At 46.1% G+C, this 15,208-nt stretch overlaps 1 protein-coding gene across 4 annotated transcripts in view; it reads left to right on the forward strand.

Annotated features, from left to right (window-relative positions):
* The window catches only part of SEMA6B (semaphorin 6B), a 195,836-nt gene that overhangs the window by 143,383 nt on the left and 37,245 nt on the right, over positions 1 to 15,208 (forward strand). The window lies entirely within an intron of this gene.

Below are 15,208 nucleotides of genomic sequence, written 5' to 3' on the forward strand. Positions count from 1 at the left end.
GAAAGTCTTTGTCTCCAGAGGATGTTTGCCATTGCCTGGGGCTGAGTGTGTGTGACTTGCCGCAAGGTTTCCCACGGGGCTTCCATGGCCAACCAGGGATTTGAACCTGGTCCCCCAGCATCCTAGTCCCACACTCGAACCACTGCACTATACTGACTGTTACAAAAACATACACACTCTCAAAGGGAGTGCTCTTGCCCTGAGATTCCTCCCTCTCACCTAGAGGACTAGTTTATCACACTGGGTCACATTTTGACATTAAAGAGAGATTAAAGCACATTTAAAGCATCCCGCAAATGAAGCGGAAATGGCGAGTAATTGTTCGAATGATTATCACACGCAGTTGCGCAAATCGTAAATGCTTTGTCGCTGAAATCCTGAAAGTAAAAAGATGTGCATTAATGCTTCTTTGTGACCACTTTAATGGTGGGTTTGGGGATTTTTCCGGGATATTTGTAGGACAAACTCCCAATCTTTGTGTGATAAACTCCATAGAGCTGGAAGAGACCACCAGGACCATCCAGTCCAACCAGTCGAGGGTCCAAGCCATGAGATCTGGGGCCAGATCTGTGAGCAAAGAACCATATGTGCAGAAAATCCTACATTCAGTTTGCAGCAGCTCCAGGTAGAAACAGACCAGACGGGAATATGATGGGAACGGCTTCTCTTTCTCTCTCTCTTTTTCTCTCTCCGTGCCCCCGGTTCCCTGGAGGGCGACTGCCTGCCAACTGGAGTAGAAAACACTTGGCTAGACAGACAAATAGGCTGGTACAAGTCAGGCAAGTTTCGAGGTAGCGTCAAGGCTTGGCTGAGAGCATGGGAGGCCAAGCTGAAACTAGACAAGCGGGTGTTTTGCAAGCTGCAAAGTTCATGCCTTCCTTTAACTAAAGGCAGACTGCTTCATAATCCCCAGCTCTCCCAGTTTGGCAAGGACAGCCCCGATGAATCCTCTGCCATCCCACTTCTTCAGTGCTTTTGAAATGTCCCAACATCTCCCTTTCCTCCTTGGTCCTCAGCTATTGCAAACTGAGTGAAAAAGGAGTTTGCGCTCCATTAATTCCAGATTCCAAAACCTTTTTTCACGGGGAGCTTAGCTGGCGACACCTTAATTTCTAATGATTCAGTGTAGACAAACTTTGTTTCACACACAAAATTATTATTTTGTAAATGTATCAATTACTTTCAGGCAATGGCTATATTGAAGAGATTAATTTTAAGCCCGCCAGACAGTGATATCTTTACTGAGTTGATCAAATTGCAGACCAAACTACACAATGTACACATTGCAAGCTTGTGACATGGCTACTGTGCATTTTGTTCGGCCTGATAAAGATATCACTGTTTGGTGGATTTTGGATGTTATTGGATTTGCTGTATTGCCAGCATGGCTACCCCTGAGTTTTAAGTTTAGGCTTGAATCCCATCTGCAAGATATTGTGTAAATACAAATATCCCAGAATCCAAAACACTTCTGGTCCCAAGCATTTTGGATAAGGGAGGCTCAACCTGTAAAGCAGTATCTTGGTATCTTCTGGGGTTTGGTTCCAGAACCCTTTGTGGATACTGAAATCCATGGATGCTCAAGTCCCATTATATACAGCGGCATGGTAAAAATGATGATCTTTACAATAAAATGGCAAAAATCAAGGTTTGCTTTTGGGATTTTTAAAGCCATGAATGCTTCAATCTGTGGATAAAGAATCTGTTGCAGATCCCTCCACCTGACCCTCTTCTTTCTCTCTCCACCCAACTCCCCCCATATCAGGACCAAGACCTTGGTAACCCTATGCCTCAATGGAGGCCACATTCTTCTGACATCACCAACAGCAGGCCCGGAAACCTGGAGCCAGCTTGGCAACCCCACCAGCTGCCCGGAGAATGGGTTTGGGTTACACCGTGACATCAGTTCTCTTGGATCACCTGTTGTGGGGGAGGTTTCGGGGGCACCGTTGCAGTCGGCCAAGAACAGCTGACCCCTCTAGGACACACACATGCAACACACACACTGCACTGTCCCAGCAAAATTTGACGGCCCCATTTGTTCAATTTCGGCTTCCCTTTGGGTTTACGGTGCAGCTTCCCAAATTTCTATCCATGCAAGTTTTATTTTTCCTAGTTGTCTTCTGTCGAAGTGACTTGCCTGAATGCCGCACTGCATTGTCCTGGTTTCTCTCTCCTCCTCCTCCTGCTTTCCCCCTTTATCTTCGGTTGCGGCAAGCTGCATTCGACCTGCAAAAAGTAGTTTGCACTCAGGCCTTGCCATTCAGCAACAGAACAATACACAGATTAACATGTAAAATTATAAAGTAGTTTTATATATAGCCCACTCTCTCCCATGCCAGCATTCTCTGAAGATGCCAGTCACAGTTACTGGCAAAACATCAGGAATAACCATGGCTACAGAGCCCCCAAAACCCACAAAAAGCTCAGAAGAGTTTAAGGCACTGAATTCACCCTGCAAAAGTAGCTTGCACTCAGTAACGTAGCAGAGTATAAGGCAGTGTACCTGAGTCAGTCTAACCACCTCCTAATTGAGAGACCCTCTGGTGATATCCATGCCCTTGATATCTCCGTTCAAATGACACCTAGAATCATAAAGTTGGAAGAGACTCCCCTTAAGGTCATGCAGTCCAGCCCCATTCTGCCATGCAGGAAGACACCATCAAAGCACTCTCTGTGACAGATGGCCATCCAGCTTCCTTTGTAAAAGTTTCAAAAGAGGAGACACCACCACCCTCCATCTTCCATAGCTCTTACCCTTAGGAAGTTCTTCCTTATGTTTAGATGGAATCTCTTCTCCTGTAGCTTGAATCTATTGCTCCATGCAGAAAACAAGCTTGCTCCATCCTCAACCTGACACTCCTTCCAATATTCAAACATGACTATCATATCCTCCCTTAACCTTCACTTCTCCAAGCTACCCTAGCTTTCTAAGCTGCTCCTCATAGGATTTGGTGGTTTCAAGATCTTTCACCATCTTGGTTGCTCTTCTTTGGACACCTTCCAGCTTGGCCACATCCTTCTTGAATGGTGATGCCCAGAACTGGACACAGTATTCCAAGTGAGAGCTGCCCAAAGCAGTGGGACTATGACTTCCTTCCATCTAGATGGAAGATTGTAGGATAAGCCCTTCACTTATTAAACAGGTGGCCATCTTCCTCCTGTACTGTTAAACCTTAAAAAGAATACCATTTCCCCTGCAAAATTAGAAGAGGGCTTTTGGTTACTTCCTCTGAAACCAGCTAGGGAACCTTGAACAAGTCACATTCTCTCAGCCTCAAGGGGAGGCAATGGCAAACCACTTCTGAACTAACCTTGCCAAGAAAATCCCAGGATAGGTTCGCCGTAGGGCTACCATAAATTGGAAATTAACTTGAAGGCACTCCACACACACAGAGATACGTATGTCATTGGCATACATGGTGATTTACACCATGCGAATTATCTTTGCATTTTTTGCTTTGCCTTTTTAGGAGGTGTTTTTTGGGCAAAAGCATGGCCCCGATACCCACCACAGTTGACCACCCCAAACCTAATGCAACTCACTGTTCAGCAAAGAAACTGCATTGCAGGATAGAGCGACGGCTGATAAATTGCATTGCTAAACTGATGTCTTGTTCTGCTTTGTTTTCCAAGCTGCATTCGTTGGAACATTATCGGGAGTCCCTTTCCATCTCAAGGAGCATGCAAACTGATTTAGAAATGTGTGTTGCCGAGGCCGATACAGAGTTCCTTACCGGCTTTTTGTGGAGATGAATGCAAAAACATCCAAATGGGCGTATTTAGCTGGGGAGATGAGAATGTAAGAACTATTCAAAATCCCCCCCAATTTAGGATTGTGATTTACAATAAAATTGAGATGTAGGGTTGCCAGATCTTAGGGCCTGGTTGCCAGTTCTCATGGGCCGTCTCCAAATGGGAGATGGGGATGAAAATCCTCTTGTTTGTGGGCAAGAGGAAAGGGTTCAGTGCAAATCTGAGGCTGCATCTTCACTGCAGAATTAATGTAGTTTGACACTCCATGCTCTAGGATCTGTCATTTTGAGGTTTTTTTTTTTAAACTGTTTATTTTTATAACCGAGAAACAATATAAATAACAAAACAGTACTGCAGCGTTTACACTTTACACTTCATTGCTTTCATCATTGCTGTTTGCATCCATTGTTCCATCTCCTAGTCTCTAGAGCAGCAGAAAACAACCTTGCTCCATCCTCAATATGGCATCCCTTCAAATATTTAAACATGGTTATCATGTCCCCTCCTAACCTCCTCTTCTCCAGGCTAAACCTACTCTTAAGTTATTCACAAGTCATAGTTTCCTCGCCTTTCACCATTTTGGTCACTTTCCTCTGGACACACTCCAGCTTGTCCACATCCTTCTTGAATTGGGGTGCCAGAACTGGACACAATATTCCAGATGAGGTTGGACCAAAGCGCAATAGATAGCACTATGACTTCCCTTGATCTAGACCAGTGATTCCCAAACTCTAGCCTTCCAGGCATTTTGGACTTCAGCTCCCAGAATCCCATTGGCCAAGATGGTTGAGGCTTTGGGGAGTTGAAGTCCCAAATACCTGGAGGACCAGAGGACCAAGTGAAGTCTGAATCAAGCAGAACTATTACTTCCCTATACTCCTATCAATGCAGCCTAGAATTGCATTGGCTTTTCTAGATGCCACGCCACACTGTTGGATCATGTTCAGCTTATAGTCCGCTAAGCCTTCTAGCTGAACAGGAGCCAGCCGTGTGATGCTGCAGCTGGAAAACCCAAGGCGGTCCACAGATGCATCAGTAGGAGTATAGTGTCTAGATTGGTTGAAGTACTGTATATACTCATGTATAAATCTAGAAATTTAGGTCAAAAAATTGACCCGAAAAAACCTGGCTCGACTCGGGTCGATGTAAGTACTGTATCTTAACTCTTATTTAAAAGAAGGAACCATCTCCTGGTAAAAAGCAAGAGTATAATATTTGAAGCACTGACCTCCTCCACTCTTTCATCCATCCAGTCTAAAGAGGAAGCACAAAGAGTTATGTCTGCTGGGATTGTATAAGTTCATTGACAATGTTTTGCTTTGCTTCATCCTTTAGATCCTTTGCTTTATGCCCCTAAATTTTACCCTCAACTAATCCACGGGTCATAGAAAAATCTGTAATTTTGGTCCCAAAACTTGCCCTCGACTTATACACGAGGTCGACTTATAGTTGAGTATATACGGTAATATTTCCACTCCATTCTGCTTTGGTCAGACCTCACCTGGAATCCTGTGTCCGGTATCCTCTTGCCTTACTCCCCATGGAATAGCAAACCCCAGGCTATAGCCTCCCCTAGTGGCACCCTGAGAAACAGCACCCTCTTTCGCCGCAGGCCCTTTTCTCCACCTGTCCCCAGGATTGCGGCTGTTTGGTGCCTCTGGTTGCAACCGGTAACCCCATCCTGCTTGCCTTTCCTCCAAGGGGGGTGACGGTGGGATGCACAGTGAAGGACTGTCTATGGAAAAAAAATACCCGAGAGAAAGAAAGAAGGCCGTGCTTTTTAATGCCAGAGAATGAGGGCCGGTAACTTGATCTGGTTTATTGTCTGTGGAGGGGAAAAGAAGAAACTGAGGAGGGGTGGAAGAGAGAGGGATGAGAGAGAGGAAGGGAACAACTGGTGGAGGGGGGAGAAGGACGACCCAACAGGGGGATCGGATGGCAGAAAAGGGACACGGGTCCCCCCCGCCGTTGCCATTTCCTTAAAGAGGATTCGGTGCACCGTTGAGAGGAGGACGAGATTCGAAACCTGGCCATGGAAAGATAAATGGCTTTGGTTTAGCAGCTGAATAGGGAAAGCTATGCGGGTAAAGAAGGCCGAGCATTAAGCAGTGGCACGAAGACCCAAAGGCGGACATCCCAGTTCCATCCTGATCAACATTTGCAAATAGGACAAAGCATCCAAAGACGGTGCGCCAAGTGCGCCCAGGTGGACCGCTTCTCTCAGCCTTTCCGAAATTGGTGGAAGCAGCCCTGCGAAAGATTATTTGCTGGCACAGGTAAGCTTAAGCAGGGAAAGGAATGCATTGGGTCTTTTTGGTGGTGGCTCCCATGTTGCAGAGTTTGCTCTCCAAAATCCTGGTTCGTTCTAATCCGAAAGCTAGTCTGTGAGTTTTGTAGTGGTTTGAGTCTTGGACTCTAGGAAACCAGGGTCTGAATCCCTGGACAGGCGCGGAAACCCATTGGGTGGCCTTGGGCAGGTCACACTCTCTCAGCCTCAGAGGAAGGCAATGGCAAAACCCCTCTGGAAAATAAAATCTTTAGAGTGGTTTGGGTGCAGGATATATATATGATTTACTTAGGTCCTGTTTCGGCCATTAATTTCCACGTTGAGGCGATGCATTTGTTTGTTCCGTTGTCTATCCTTGTTCCATCCTTTGGGGTGGCTTTTGAGCAGAAGGGTATAGGACCCATTTTACAATATTGATGGTTGCAGGTTCGATCCCCAGTATCTCCAACTAGAACTGGAGAAAAAACCCTTTCAGATGCACAGATGTAGTTGTTTCTCCAGTCATTTTAGACAAAATTGGCAATGTGGATGAAGGTTTTGACAGTCTAAGATGATTCCCCGGCTTTCTTTGTAAAACCAGTCCCTATGTGCCATGCATTCCTTGCAATAGCTCCTGCTGCAGAAGGATCTGAGTTCTAATTCTGTTAGTCCCCAGCAAGGGATGCTTGGGCTAAGGTTCAGATCTGCTGAAGCCAGCTATCAATTAACTGAGGTGAGGTTTCCGGTTGACGCTAATTAACTGTGGGGCTGTTTGGGGAGGCCGCCGGCTTCTTTATTGAATACGCATTGAATTCCTATTGGGATCCAAACCTCAACATCCCATTAGCAGCTAGAGATGCTGCCTTTGCAATTCTCTTCCCCTGTTTTGTTTAGGCAATGCTGGCCTTATGAACTCTAGAAAAACAGACTTCTCTTTTTCAGTCATCTCCATCTATTTTCGTCTGATAGCTGGGACTGGGGCTGGGAGGATGATTTCCACCATGAGGTCTAGCTACTTGGGCTTCTTTCCCAAAATAAAGGATCCTGGGTCAAAATTGTCATGCCCACACTGCAGGATCCATCGCTAGGAAGCATACTGTTCACGGCACAAAGGCAACCCAGAGACCCACGATAGGTCTCCTTTAGGGTCTCCATGAGTGGTGTAGTGGTCCAGCTCTAGAGACCAGGGTTCGAATCGCAGTTCGGCCATGAAACCCACTGGATGGCCTTGAGCAAGTCACACTCTCTCAGCCTCAGGGGTAGGCAATGGCAAGCCTAATCTGAACAAATCTTGCCAAGAAAACCCCATGATAGGGTTGCCATAAGTCAAAAATGATTTGAAGGCACTCAGCGGCAACAAGAACAACTACTAAACTCCCAACTTCCAGAGCCCTCTCTCCTTCCTTCTTCCTTCCTTCCTTCCTTCCTTCCTTCCTTCCTTCCTTCCTTCCTTCCTTCCTTCCCAACTGCCATTGCTGTGCCCTTGGAAGGAGAAAAGAAGAGGTCATGGCTGCACCTGCACTGCAGAAATAATCCAGTTTGACATCTCTTTAACTTCTATGGCTCCATGCTCTGCAATTCTGGGATTTGCAGTTCGAGAGACATTTTGCCTTCTCTGTCAGGGAGCTCTGGTGCCATGACAAACTACAAATCCCAGGAATTCCTAGGACAATTAAAGCAGTTTCAAACTGCATTAATTCTACAGTGTGACAACAGACTTAGATTACAAAGCCGAACAGGCAAATGTCAAAAGAGAGAATATATAAGCTGCCCTGGAGCCTTGTTGGCAGAAGGGTGGGTTATAAATACCTAAATAAATCAGTGGGATTATGTTTGCCTTTTTAGCAGCTGCATCACATTGCTGGCTTGTGTCCGATTCAAGGCGCTTGGATCTGAGATCAAACCTTTGAATCAGAAACGGTCAGGAAGGGACCGGATCAGTCCCTCTCTGTTGAAATCAATGAAGCCTATTTAGTGTAGACTTCCATTTGTCCCGAGACAAATGGCCCCGACGTTTGTAACAAGTGGCTGGTTATTTGGGCGGGTTTTTGTTATCCTATTCAGCATTCATTCGACCTCACATTTGCGGAGGGAGAGGAGGTCCATTTTCCCAATTGCAACAGCTGCTTTTTATTATATAACTCCATCTGCATGTAATTAGATTAAATCCTTTAACACCCAATGCCATTCACAGCAGCCATCTTGTGTCATCAGGCGGTTAGCCACTTTCTGTACGCCAGCCAAATCTTCCTCCGCAAAACTCCATCCTCCATATGAAACTTCAGTTTTCCTTCTTTATTCTAAACCAATGGCTCCCGAACTTTGGTCTTCCAGGTGTTTGGGACTTCAGCTCCCAGAAGCCCCTGCCAAGTTGGCCAACTGTCAGGAATTCTGGGAGCTGGAGTCCAAAAGATCTGGAGGACCAAAGGTTGGGAATCACCGCGCTGGGAGACCAGGGTTCGACGCCCCTCTCATCGCTTGAGCAAGTCACACTCTCTCAGCCTCAGAGGAAGGCAAAGGCAAACCTCTCTCTGAACAAACCTGTCCAAGAAAACCCCATAATAGGTTCACCTTAGAGTCTCCATAAGTCAGAAATGACTTGAAGACACACAACAACAATGTGTGTAGGTATTCCTTGAGCAAGTGACACTCTCTCAGCCTCAGAGGAAGGCAAAGGCAAACCCCTCTCTGAACAAACCTGTCCAAGAAAACCCTGTAATAGGGTCTCCGTAGGTCAGAAATGACTTGAAGACACACAACAGCAATGTGTGTAGGTATACCCTGAGCAGGTCACACTATCTCAGCCTCAAAGGAGGACAAAGGCAAACACCCCTCTGAACGAATCTTTCCAAGAAAACCCTTTAATAGGTTCGCCTTAGGCTCTCCGTAAATTGGGAAAGACTTGAAGACACACAACAATAACATATATAGATATTCCCCACTTGGCCCTAGAAACCCACTGGGTAACCTTGGACAAATCACACTCTCTCAGCCCCAGAAAAACCCCATGATGGGTCCACCTTCGGATCTCCATAAGTCAGAAATGACTCCGAGACACACAATGACAACAACACCCAGGCTGAACATTTTAGAGTTTGTCCTTTTCCGAGTCGTGGGACTTGGTTGCAAGGAGGAGGGAGGGAGAGAAAACCAGAGAAGAGAAAGCCACCTTTGGGCCAAGCAAAATAAATCTTTCCCTCTCTTGATTTAAAGGTCTCTTCAAAAAGCAATTGCAACAAGAGGGGAGTGCAGCCAGGGGACGGACACACAAAGGTTTCGGATGTGTTTTAGTGGGAACCCCACTGGGGAAAAGGCTTAGGACAAAGGGGCAGCAGATGGAGGCGTTGATTTATGGAGACCATCACAAAAGAGCCCATTGCCGGGTTGCTTGTGGCGACGTGGAGGCCGTCACTTGCACCCGAGCTCTATAGAGTCTGCCTTTATTGCCTTTACAGGAATGCCCACTCTTAGGGCTAGTAGGGCATGGGGTCACCCATTATGGTTGGCCATCATGAATGGGAGACCTCCAAGTCACCCTGTTATAGTTGGCCCTCTGCACTTGTCACTTTGACTTTTTTGTGGATTTGATTATTTGCGGTTTTGATGAACATGTTCTCTCTAAGTATCTTTAGGTCCTCCAGCGCAACTCTATGGTCAACTTTAACTAAATGTTGCGATGAAAGACCTAGAGATTCCTAGAGAGAATACTCTACTAGGCCTTTGTAGCTCCTCCAGCCCAGTTCTGTGGTCAGTGTCTGTCGGACGTTGACCACGGAGTTGCACTGGAGGACCTAGAGATTCCTAGAGAGGTGTCCTCTTCGGTCAAAACATGGCGGTTTTGTTATTTGCGGTTTTTCCATATTGATGGGGGTCTTGTGCCCCTAACCCTAGCAAATAGGGAGGGACAAGTGTGTGTGTGTGTCTGTGTATATATATATACACACACACACACACACACACATAATATTTTGTTTGTTTGTTTGTTTGTTTGTTTCCCTCCCCAAATAGTGTAGTGGTTTGAGCATTGGACTAGGACTCTGGAGACCAGGGCCCATGAGTATATTTTCTGTGGTTTTATATAAATGCAATAAATACATAAATAAATATACAAATCCCCACTCAGCCATAGAAACCCACTGGGTGAGCATTGGGCAAGTCACACACTCTCAGCCTCAGAGGATGGCAGTGGCAAACCCCCTTCAAAGAAGGATGGCAAAGGCAAGCCCTCTCTGAGCAATCTCCTGCCAAGAAGATTTAGGGGTCACTGTAAGTTGGAAATGGCTTGAAGGTAAACAAAAACATTATTATTATTATTATTATTATTATTATTATTATTATTATGGCTTGAAGAGATGCCAGGGGAATTAATTCCACCAGGCTAGCAGCTGCGTTAGCATGACATTGCTACACCTGCAAAGCAAAATGCAATCTAGTCTGCGTCAGTTTTGATCAAGCAAGATATTGATTATCAGTCGTAGAATATTAGATAAGGGCTTTGGCAGACCCTGGAAGGGCTATTTCCTTCCTTCCTTCCTTCCTTCCATCTTTTTCATCGCGGAGAAAGCAAGGCTGCACTGGAGGAGCTACAAAAGAAAAACCGGCACCGATGTCCTCCTCCCACGCCCAAATTCAACAAAATCGAATATCCTATGCATGACACGAGAGCCAGCATGGTGTCACGGTTTGAGCGTTGGACTATAACTCTGGAGAACAGGGTTCGAATCCCGGCTCGGCCACGGAAACCCAGTGGGTGAACCTGGGCAAGTCACACTCTCTCAGCCTCAGAGGATGGCCTCTGGAGAAACATGCCGAGAAACCCCTGCGATAGGTTTGCCTTAGGGTCGCCGTAAGTCAGAAATGAAACCCCAAGGAGACGAATCCTGGACTGACGCAAATTTGCGCAGGTCAGGATTTGTTCTGCGCAAAATTTGCACATGGTTGTTTTACGTGCAAAAACAGTACTTTCTGCACCGGAAAGAGTATTTTCAAGCACCACTTTAACACCCCTGGCTCCATCTTACAGTATCATTGGATTTGTCATTTGGTGAGGCACAGCTTTGGCAGAGAAGTCCTTGCAAAACTACAAATCCCAGGCTTGCGTCCGATGGAGCGACAGCACTGAAAGCGGTGTCAAACTGCACTATTTCTACAGTTGATCATTTAGTTACATTTTATTGATATAAAATAAAATACATAAAGGTACACACAGATACAACTAAATACCCTCCGCCTTTCTAGTGGCAAGTCGTTGCCGCAAGGGCTGCATCTGCACTGCAGAACTAACCCAGTTTGACACCGCTCCATCTGCCATGGTTCAATTACTAAGGAATTCTGAGAACTGTAGTTTTGTGAGACATTCAGCCTTCTCTGTCAAAGAAAGGAACAAACTAATTGAGCCATGATAGTTAAAGCGGTGTCAAACTGGATTATTTCAGCCACGCGGATGCCGCCAAGGCCCCCTAAGTGCTTGCAAGAGCTGAGATATTTTCTGCACCGAGGTTTAATTTCATCCTTGTTTTGACAACATTAAATCGAATGCCGCCATGGGAAGCCGTCTCAGATTCCTCTTTACGAACAGTGGACGAAGCCCCCCTTGGGAACCGTCCGCCGCGAGAAGCCGGCGATGGTTTAAAGTGACTGGCTGTCGTGAAAACGGCAGATAAGGAAAAGCATTAGAATTAAATATAGGAATAAAGAAAAGCAAACGAAAAGCAGGGCTTAAGGAGGGAGAAAGGGGACGGAAAAGACAGGGATCTATTTTTAACCCATTATGCATTTATGCAGATAGTTGGCACAGTTACATTTGGAATATTGTGCCCCAGTTGGCAATGCTCTCTTTAGCATTTTTCCCCACTTTTTGCTTTTTATCTCTTTTTAAAAATCCCCTAAACTAGTCTAAGAGCCATTGTGACTCAGTGGTTTGAGTGTTGGGCTATGACTCTAGAGATCAGGGTTCGAGTCCTTGCTCGGTCATGCAACCTGCTGGGTGACCTTGGGCAAGTCACGCTCTCTCAACCTCAGAGGAAGGCAGTGGCAAACCTCCTCTGAACAAACGCCTTTGGGTTTGGCGTAAATTGGAAACAATGTGAAGACACACAACAACTGAGTATATCTGAGATTAAACTAGAAGTGTCCGAAGTAAAAGGCATGGATAATGAATAAAGAGATCAACTATCATAGAGTTTTAGTGCTGGGAGGGACCCCAAAGTACGTCTATACCAACCCCTGTGTTGTTGTTATTGTTGCTGTTGTTATCATGTGCCTTCAAGTGATATCCAATTTATGGTGACCCTACAGTAAACCTTTTATGGTGTTGTCGTGGCAGGATTTATCCCAAAGGGGTTTGCCATGGCCTAACTCTGCGGCTCAGTGTTACTTGGGTTCAATCTGCACTGCAGAATTAATGCAGTTTGACACCGCTTTCGCTGCCTTCAAGCTGCCTCTCAATTTATGGAGACCCCATGACTTTCACAGGTTTTCTTAGGCATTGAAGAGTCGGAGGCGCTTTTGCCAGTTCCTTCCTCTGCAACGGAGGTTGCTCCACGAGGTGTGCATTGGTGGTCTCCCATGCAAGTATTAACCAGGGCTGACCCTGCTAAGCTTCCAAGATCAGAGAGATCTGGTGCCTTTAGAGCAATTGTTCTCAACATTCTTAATGCTGCGACCCTTTAATACAGTTCCTCATGTTGTGGCGACCCCCAACCATAAAATTGTAGTGTCTTGGTTCCTAAGACTATCGGAAATATGTGTTTTCCAATGGTCTTAGGCGACCCCTGTGAAAGGGTTGTTCGACCCCCAAAGGGTTCCAGACCCACAGGTTGAAAACCACTGCTTTAGCGCATCAGGCCTTACAACATAGCTACAGATAGTTGTGAAATCTGGACAGGAAGGATCTCAGTCTTTAGGTTCTATTGATCATACTTTGATTTCTCTGCTTTCTGAGCTCCAGAGACCTAGAATCCTAGTGTTGGAAGGGGCCCTCAAGGATCATCCAGTCCAAGCCCCATCTGCAGTGCAAGTAGACACCCAACGGATGGCCATGGAGCTTCTCTTTAAAGAAAGGGGACCCCACCACCATCTTCCACTGAAGCTCTTACCATCAGGAAGTTCTTCCTAAGGTTGAGGTGGAACCTTTTTCTTGTAGCTTGAATCCGTTGCTCCAGGTCCTGGTCTCGACAAGGACCTCCTTGGCTGGGGCCTTTTTTTATCTGGAAAGTGGTTTGCCACATGCTCCCATTTCCCCACGAAAGTGCATCCGCACATGCGCACCACACACCTATGTGCAGCGGAGTGCTCCATCCCACGATGGGAGGAATAGATCTGCTCCCCATGGACCTGGAGCTGGAATGAGATCTGCCTGGGCCGCTCTTTTGAAAAGCCATTAACGATTTAATTGCAATAATTAAAGGCTGGGTATCTCCTCCCTATGGGCCTCTTTGGTGCGCTCACCACCTGCGCGGAGTTGCCGCCTCTCCTCTCGAATGTCTCCCTTGGGTTTCTCAGCAGCCAGCTTCCCTCTTCCCCCAAAACCTTTTATGAGATGTCAGGGACAGTGCCTTTGGAATAAAAGGCCTGGACGAGACCAATCTTGGACTGGAGGACTGTCCTTGTCTCTTTTGCAAGGGCAGACTCTTTCTCTCCTCTGTCTTTACTGTGGACATGTTCCTTGCTTCCTTCCAGGCTGTGTCCACACTGCAGAGATAACCTGGTTTGATGCCACTTGAATCGCCGTGGCTCAGTGCAGTGCAGTTCTGGGATATGTCCTTTTGTGACAGATTTGGCTTTCTTGGTCAGAGAGTGCTGGCGGCACAACAAACTACAAATCCCTGGATACCCTGGCAGTTAAAGTGGTGAGAGCCAGTGGTTTGAGTGTTATATTATTATTATTTCTTTATAAATAAAACAATAATATTTATTTATTTATTTATTTATTTATTTATTTATTTATTTATTGGGCTAGGATGCTGGAGACCAGGGTTCAAATCCCAGCTCAGCTGTGTAAAAGCAACTGGGTGACTTTGGACAAGTCACACTCTCTCAGCCCTAGCTAGGGGCAGCCAGTGGCAAACCCCTTGCAAAGAAGCTTGCCATGATAGGATTGCCATAAATCGGGAAGGCACATAGCGACAACACAAGTTAAACTGGTGTCCTACTGGATTACTTCTGCAGTGTGGATGCAACCCTAGATCTGTATAGACGGCACTATATTTCCATTGCAGTGGATTCTGAAATTTGCAAACAGAATACGGAGAAACAGGATGGTTCCCAGTCGGAAAAGAGGTCAGACAGGGTTGCATTTTCTCCTCCTATTTGTTCAACTTCTATGCAGGAAATATCACATGCAGAGCAACCTTAGAAGATGAAGACGCAATGATCGGAGGAAGAAACATCAACAAGCTATGCACTGTACTTTGTTGTTGTTGTTGCTGGGTGCCTTCAAGTCATTTCCGACTTGTGGCGACCCTAAGGCGAACCTATAGTGGGGTTTCCTTGGCAAGATTTGTTCAGAGGAGGTTTGCCATAGCCATCCCCTGAGGCTGAGAGAGCGTCACTTGCCCAAGACCACCATTTCATGGTTGAGCTGGGAATCGAACCCTGGTCTCCAAAGTCATGGTCCAACGCTCAAACCACTATGCCACACCAAATCAGCTGGCACCGATTAAACCATTTTTTGCCACCACCCTAAAAGAAACCAGTTGTCGACAATTGAAAATAAAGCCCAAAACATGGTGAATTTGTCCCTGCATTCCCTAAGGAGCTTCTTAGAGGGGGCAAAAATAAAACTGATCTTCAAAGCCACATTGGCCATACCTTCCTCACTCCATGTGCCAAAAAATTATTGAAATTTCTCTTTTGACTTGGCAAGCGTATCCGTCTCTGCGGTTCTTGCACTGACAGCTGGTGAGGGAAGAGAGCGCGAGGACAAATCCTACAAGGCCGTCTGGTTTGAAAATGAATATTTTTTCCTTCCTTCCTTCCTTCCTTTCCTTCTTCCCTCTTTCCCCTTCTCCTTTCTCAACTAGAAAACCTGTCCCGCAAGGAAAACAAACGGAAGGACAGTCTGTTCTGACATCCATCCCAAGACTGTAAAACCTACTACTTTCTTTGTTGCTATGCACTGCAGCACCCATCAGCCCCACTCTGCTTGGCAGGTGGTTGGGGATCATGGGAGATGTAGTCCAAGAG

This window comes from Sceloporus occidentalis, unplaced genomic scaffold (assembly GCF_023333645.1).
Source record: "Sceloporus occidentalis isolate IW3139 unplaced genomic scaffold, rSceOcc1.0.p SCAF_8, whole genome shotgun sequence".
NCBI classification, from domain to species: domain Eukaryota; kingdom Metazoa; phylum Chordata; class Lepidosauria; order Squamata; family Phrynosomatidae; genus Sceloporus; species Sceloporus occidentalis.